Below are 8,156 nucleotides of genomic sequence, written 5' to 3' on the forward strand. Positions count from 1 at the left end.
TCTTACCAGCTCCACTGAGGTTTGTGAACACTTGAAGGGATTCAAGCAATAATTCCTGCCACATCACAAGGTAACAATAAAAATACATACGTAGTCCCTGTTCCAGACATGGGAACTCCAGAGTCCCACAGAATGTCTTGTAAGTCTCCAAGATCAAAGAATTAATCACACTTTTGGACTGATTTAGTTCTAAAGTACACTAGCAACATTATGTTGGTTTAGCCCACATAGCAGCACTCAGTGCAAAGGAAAAAATAAAAGCTCATTTTATACATGCATACACACAAACCAGATGTTCTATATTTTTAGCTTGTCTGCAGGTGTGTGTAAAAGCAGTTCTGGGACTCATTGATTATGGAGCTCTCCAACCAGTCTTAAGCTTGCACCATTCAAAAAGAGATATAGTCCTAAGAGCCTTACTGCTAACAAGCTAAGCCCTTCACAGGAGCTGGCTTTTGGTTTGGCCACATTTATTTCAAACTGTGCTATTCTCTGCTAATTAAACTTTTGAAAACGAACATCGCTGACAAGAAGCTCTGAGTAATTTGCTCAGTCCTTGACATTAGTCAGGGAGTCTCAAAGCAGAGGCCACAGAAGTACAAGAATACTAACCTCCAAGAGAAGAGACAACAGTCCTTAATTAGAGTCTTGCCTCAGATATTGCTGGGAGGGATGAGCTGAAGATATCAAAGATATCCAAAACAGAGATGATGCTGGTGGTAAGTGATCAATTCAGACGTACTGTGGCTACTGGATCCCCAGAGGAAAAAAGAAATGGAAAAAAGTCTGAGTACAGCTTGGAGACACAGATGCAGAAACTTGGCGTTTGCCCTGTGGAATTCTTGGATGCACTTGAAAGATTCCTCTCAAGGATGAAAGTGCAGTCTCTGTTTGTTTTTCTGACACCATCATATTATCTCAGACTCATTGGCAAATGGTCTCGTCCAATGGCTGCAGCTGTTATTACATTACAAAATATGCAGAACGACAGATGTCTGCTAAATTAATTGCCAAATGATTAACTGAATGTTAATGAAGCAAGACTTTAAGAACAAAATTTAAAGGAAGAATCAGGTATGAAGGAAACCTGAAAACGGCTCCATTTTCAGGCTCTATCTTGCTAAAGTGCACCATTAGCCAAGGAGACAGTTATTTTTAAAGTCACGAGCAGCACGTAAGTTTTTCTTGTTCAGAGCAGGATTGGTTATGTAGGGAGACTTTACCCCTGTCCTCAAACTTCAGCAGAAGTCACTGCTTAAGAAATGAGTTCAAAAAGACTCACCCCCCTTCCCTTGCTCCACCCAAAACTACCCTCCAGCAGGGATTGGCCAACACAGTGTTTGTGGAGACAGCCGTGCCTTTTTTACACAATGCTGTGTACACAGATCAGTGCTGTTGATGTCTACAGCAACAATGGACTGTGTAAGTAAATGACAGTAAATCTATTAAAGACATACTTAAACACCTCCCTCCAACTAGAGCCACAGATTTAGGCACACCTTGGTAATAATTTGAGAAGTATAGGACATAGACTGATTGAAAAATGGAAGGGCAGTAGCTCTGTCATTCAGCAGTATGAAAAAAGGCTTAATTTAACATCTTAGAAGCAGCAACCACAGGCAAAAAGCCCATGGCACAAGTCAGACTCAAACTACTGCCTGGTATTACAGCTTCTTGGCACCCAAACTAAGGGAGATTGCAGGCCCAGCCCAATGGACACTCAACCGCCCATGTCTCTGCCGCCCCAATGCAGTGGGGAGCTGCAGGGCTGCTCTCACACTGCAGCAGGCAGAAGCACTGTCCTGGTCATCACTGGAAATGAAAATCCTGGCAAGCCTGGCCTGTGATGAAAATACCAAGACTTCATTGCCTCCCGTTTCCTACAGATAGATAAAGCCAAAGACATTTGAAGGAGGAAAGGCAAAGCACTGCCTGTAATGGCAGTCGCCATTTTTCTTTTCCCTTGATATATAACTACACACAGCTATGTATCTTCAGTTTCCAGGCTCAGGTCAGCACTGTTGGCAGCTCTCTGCCCACCCCAGCAATGCAAGGACACCCTGGGAGGGCTCTCAGAGTCAGCTCAGTCTTGCAGCTCCCACTGGCTCTGCTTCAGGCCTGAATGTATTCAGGCTTCAGCTAGAGACACCCAGATGTGTCCCAGCTACAGCATGTTCCCTGGCACCCCAGACTGGTGCCTGACAGCAGGGATTGTGTTGCTTTCTTCCACATGCAGTTAATTTATATAAACCAGCACTGACATTTACTTAGCTCTGCATAACACTTTCTGAGAGCCTCTGGAAAAGCAGGGCTTTGTCTGGGATCCTGCACTGTGTCAGGCCTAAGCACAGGAGGCAGAGAGGTGGGATGGGAAGTACAGAGCAGTGCCCAGTGTCTCCAGCCCCCTACACAAATTTTCAATGCATGGATTACTGTCAACTTTCATTGTATGATTCCTTAAACATTATTGTTCTGCCCTCGGTCACTGTCAGTGTGTACAGCACTCTCATAACTAACAGCAACTGCATGAAAACTTCACAGCAGCTGACTGAAAACTACCAGAAAACAATGTATGTTCAGGTAGTCAGTCAGAGGCAGAATGGAAATTTGCTTGCTCCTATTCATGTTGCAAATGTGTGCTGACAATTTTAACTCTCCTAGATGTAATCTTTCATGTTTTGAAGGACACAGCAGCAGAGCTGTAGGACTCTTACATCCCATAGTCAGCATGTACCACTTACAGTCCTCTTCCAAGCTGTCTGGCTGTTAACACTTAGGAAAATACCAGAGCTCAAAACTCTGTTAAGACTTCCTTATTAGCCCCACTGACTCACCTCAAATCCAAAACTTTGTACAGGGATCTCAAAACTTCACCAAAAAAAATACACTTAATTCTTCTGTTCCCTTGAGTTTCTGCCAAGCTGCCTGAACGCTTCACCTTCCCGTATGTGATGGGGAGCCTTGTTCTCACTCTTGGCCTGAAATACACAGAAGAAAAACCCAGTTTGAATCCCACTTTCACTTGGCTTTAGAGAACTTGGTTAAGTTTGTTTTGGGACATGTCACTATGATCTTTTTCCTTTTAGTTACCATGGCTGCCTGAGAGAGACATGATGTGACAGAACATCTGCAGTGCATGTAGTTCTCCTCCCCAAGTACCAGACCAAGAAAAACAGCCTGGCAGTGAAGTCAGGTAAGTAGCACATGAGAATTTGGGTGCTTTTTGCTGCTGTTAAACCGTTCAGATTCCTGTGGGCACTTCTACTTTGTGTGTGTGTGTGGTCCTACGTGTTTCTAGCAGTGCTTCATGAGATGGGCTCTACCTCTGCAAGCAAAGCTGTTCCAGCTCTCTTCTCCTCTGTTTCCACTGCTATGCTATGGAAAACACAGTTGCCTGCAGTTATGGGATGGAAAGAAAACATGTAAGGGATGCATAGAAGGAAGATGTATAGTCAACTTTCTGGGGGAAAGAAGCGGGAAGGACCTCCCAGCAAACATTAGCTACTGTCTCATTTTTTCAAGAGCTTTGAAAAACAAGGGAAGAAAAAAAATTGCACAGGAAAAAGTCTGTATATCCAACCTTAATTATGGTAATGGATCACAAGTGGCTTCCAGCACTCAGTTGAAACATGTCACCCTGTCCAAGACCAGTGAGATGAAGCACCAGCTTGCAGCCATAAGCCAGACCAAGACAGGCTAGCAGTTGTGAAGAGAGCCCCAGGAAATCCAAAGTAGGAGAGTCCAGCAGCTTCATAACTGAGCACAAGAAGGCTGGATACCCTGTTAAAAATCCTCATGCATGGTGGATTCACCACATTGCTTTTTAAATGCATCTTTCTGTATCAAATGGCACTTGTAGTTAGGCTGTGTCATTTCACATTGCATTAGCCTGTATCATCTCATATAATTTGGCAGGAAAATGATATGTCATAACATCTACATAATCTGGGACATGTCACACCCTATATTTACAGTATTTAGTATATTTTATTTGATTGTATGTCCGTCTTGTCCATCTTTTTCACACCTTCCTCTTACTGAAGCTGATGGAAGAAGCATACGAACAACTGACAGGATAATCAGGATCCAGAAGCAGAAGGAGAGGATGAGTGACAGTCTAGTTCCACTGACTCATTACCAGCAGCATCATTTCAGTTAACCTCACATACTTCTAATTCCCCTTTCTGTCTGCAGAGCATCCCCTGTTGTCACAATGTCAGTGAATGCCATTAAGCCTGGATAGTCATTTGCAAAGTCCTGAATAATCCAAAGGAATAATATTGAATTATATTAAAGCTGTTCAGCTTCTTCATTTGGTCTCTTGCTTTCTTGAGGGTATCCTAAGGGATTTTATTGTTTTCTTCTTGCCAGATAAGGTCTTTTCTTTCCTGGCCTAAATTAAAGACTATATGGCAGGTTTTGTTGATTAGCCACAGCCAATTATAACAACATAATGTATAATATGTCATCTATATCTGCAATATGATTACATTATATTTACTTCAGTGAAATCTTCCTCATCCATGGCAGGACAAAAGATTTAAAAGCAGCCAGTGACTACATATTGTAATAGCACTCTGAATTTCTTCCCAGCACTTATCAGATCAATATCAGTAACTGGAAAGAAACTGGTCTGGAGCAAGACATGAGGATACAAATTTGTTATGATACTGATGAGCCTCCAAGTAGAAGCACACTGCCAAGGTGTGATGAGAAGAGACACGGAAGAGCTCTGACAATAAAGCACCACTTCCCAATCTCCTGAAATTCAAGTGCTTCACTTCCAGCACACCTGCTCTTCAGAACGAATCTGCTCTTGGGTGAAGACTTGCACAGAATTAAAATAAAAAAATATCTACATCTCTCCAAGTCACAGTCACAATCAATCACAATGGACAACCAATAAATGCAATATATGGTATGTTCAGTAGAAGACAGAGTAAAATTAATGAAGATGCCCAGACCTGGAACCCATATACGAACATAAAAGCATAGACAACCTCTCTCGTTAAAAAACAAACTCTGTATAAAATTGTATATTGCTGTGCACAGGCAGTTTCTGGGCAGTTTCTATGTTACAGCACAGCAATAATTTAGCTGCACACAGCAGCCCTGCCTGGCAGTTTATGGAGAATCTATAAGGCAGCACAATATCCAAATAACATGTCGGGGGGATTTAGATGGGCACAGTGCAGTAACTGGAATTGGATTTGGGATGCTCTTGCAGCCTCGTTCGCAATCTATTACAAGGCCCTTTGGAGCTACACACGATCAAAACCTTCATTCAAACCTCCCCAACAGGCTGCTCACAGGCACACACTTAGGAGTGGATGGGCATAACACACTGTCACATCCCCCTGCCTCATTTTCCCTGCTCACAGCACCCCAGGGACCCTGGGCTGGAAGGCCTGCTGTGGAGTGGGAAGCACCAGCCGTGTGCTGGAGGGTGCGGCAGTGACTGCAGCTCAGGGTCACACCTCTCCCTGGGGACTGAGTGCAGGTAAAGTGACCACCTGGATTCTCCAGTTTGGTTAACTGGGGTGCCAATTTAGGCTCCTTCTTTTAAAAACTCAGTAACAGAACAATTCTTTGCTGCAGACGAAGCCTCTGACCCTGTTTCTCTAAAATGACCTTTTCACGTACAGATGAACACTGTTTATGTTCTCCCTCCTCCTGTCCCCAGTTTAACGGGCAATGCTCAGAGGCTGAAGTGACCTCCATCAGATCTTCTGCCATCCAAGAATCATAATACAGGAAATGATTTAGCTTAGAGCCCATGAAGTCTATCTGCATGTCAAACACGCTGTCTGTTGGTGTCAAAGGCCAACACGTAATGATACCTGAGGTCTGCAGTCCTTTTCAAATTCATTTCAATCAGCTATTACTTAAATAAGCATGGGAAGGAACAAAACACAACCAGTACAGTAGAAAGATATGCTGAAGGAGCCAAAAAGGTTGACTGACCCCATTTCTTTCTGGACTCATAAAATGTGCCAATTCACTGTTCTCATACCTATGTGTGGCAGAGTTCTCACACCAATATGCTTTAAAAACCTGACTGTCCCCTTTGGGATAGGCAGACATCACAGAAGCCCACTTTCTTCTTCCAGGTCTGTTTCTCAACATTTCCAACTGCTCTGTGGGACAGCTTTGCCTGTGGGGTATGGTGGGCTCCTTCCCTGGGCATAGTGGCCGTGGCAGATGGGATGGGAGGTACTGACAGTCAGCTCAGGGTACCTGGGTGTTACAGAGCCTAATTCCAGTGGCCCACAGGCAGTGTTGGTGGGAAGGGGCGAGGGAGGGGGTGATTCCCAGCACTGAGGTGGGACCCCAGCCTCAGCAGTGGTACCATGGGATGGTCTCAGTAGATTCCTCAGGGAAAGTGCCCCAGCTACAGACAAAGCACTCAGCCACTGAAGGGAAAACATTTGCTAAATTGGCTTTGCATCTCTTTAATATTACATATGATGTACTTCAAGTCACTCATTTTCTGTTTGTTTGGGGTTTTTTTTTCCATACTAGACTAAAAGCTGGACCATTCCTGACCCAAGTGGAGCTTACCAGGTCAAATTTCATCCATGTCAGGATGTTACAGCATCTTGAATCAACAGAACAGTTTTGTGCCTAGTGCTTAGTTCAGAGTTAAAGAGAAACCTGCAAGGTTAACAAGTAACAGAAAGAAATTAATTAAAGTTTGCATAACATAATGTTTCACAGTGATTTCACTTCATAATAAATTTTACATCTTCAAGGAAGAACAAAACCTTGGAAAAATGCGTACCTAACGTAAGAGACTGGCAAGCAAGGTGGACTCCTCAGCACTGTCCAAGGAATTTTGGAAGCTTTAACACTGTTTATGGAGCTCTGGTCTTTATTCAGAAATGCTTAGTCATTGAAGTGCTTCCTTAAATTGGCTTTTTCTGATAAAATATTCCGTAAAAATTTGGATGTCTTCTCTTTAAAAATTCCCTTCTGTTTGACAACACCCTCAGAACATTTGCAAAATAAGTTTCATGCTTCTTTACGTTGAGAATTAAATCTTTTTAACAAAGAAGTACAGCACATGTATCTTCTGACACGTTCAGTGTCAGCCCTTCCTGCAGACAAGATGCCAGACTGGACAGACATGACAGTTGCTTTACTAAGGTCGTTTCTACAGCACCAACAAATATGAAGGAATTCCTGCAAAGCCCTGTAGCCTGCAGTGAGCTCTATGGATCCAAATGGTCTTGCTTTCCTTTTTAAATCAAAATTCTAGAGTCTAAATTAACTTCCCAAACTAAAAAATCCACAGATATGTCTTTTTAGCCTAACGATGATGATCACCTAGAACATTAAAATTTTGGCTTCTAGTTTCTCCTGTCTCCCTAATTCCGAGAGTTTCTCAGAATACAAAAAGGGCCTCCTTCTTAACCAGTGAACAACAACGGAAGTATGAACATGACAAGAAAATGTGATAGATGACAGCTCTTGCAATAGCAGCTGAAAGCCAGGGCCCCTGGCACAATTCTAGCAAGTGCACAACATTATTATAGTTACAGATTAGACCAAGGGATGTATTTATGTATGCAGTGCTGATTGTGCATTTTAACACATTGGTAACTGGCATTTAACTTCTGGAATAACAGCTTAAATCCGGCCATTAAATTCATTTTAATTAAATGTTTGTGAATGCTTTTTGCTATTATACACCACAGAGATACTGCTAATGACTGCTCCATTAGTCTCCACACAGCATTATTCCCTGTAGGAAGGCCCTTGCTGCTTTGCCTGCCCTTTTATGGGGAGGATGTCAGCATTAGTCTTTATGCACAGGGCCTGATTTTTCTGCTGCTGCAGGAAGACATCTCATTCCTCAGGCTGTCACTGCTCATCCCTCAGCACGGCAGGGGATCGGCCTCGTGTACTCCAGGGAGCCGGTGCGCGGGAGGATGGAGCAGGGCTTGCTGTGCTCACTGCTGTAGTCCTCAGTGCTTCTCTTCTCATACCTGTTGTGTTCCCAGACAAGCCCAGACATGCATGCAGGAATCCACAGGGATACCTGCAGTCACTCACCTTTTCACCTCCCCACCTCCCCCGGCACCTTCCGCAGCACTGAGCACCACAGCCAGTCAGGCACAGTGGCTTTTAGAGGCTGGTGTGATAGCACCCCGCCA

This window comes from Corvus brachyrhynchos, unplaced genomic scaffold (assembly GCF_000691975.1).
Source record: "Corvus brachyrhynchos isolate BGI_N302 unplaced genomic scaffold, ASM69197v1 scaffold223, whole genome shotgun sequence".
NCBI lineage: Eukaryota > Metazoa > Chordata > Aves > Passeriformes > Corvidae > Corvus > Corvus brachyrhynchos.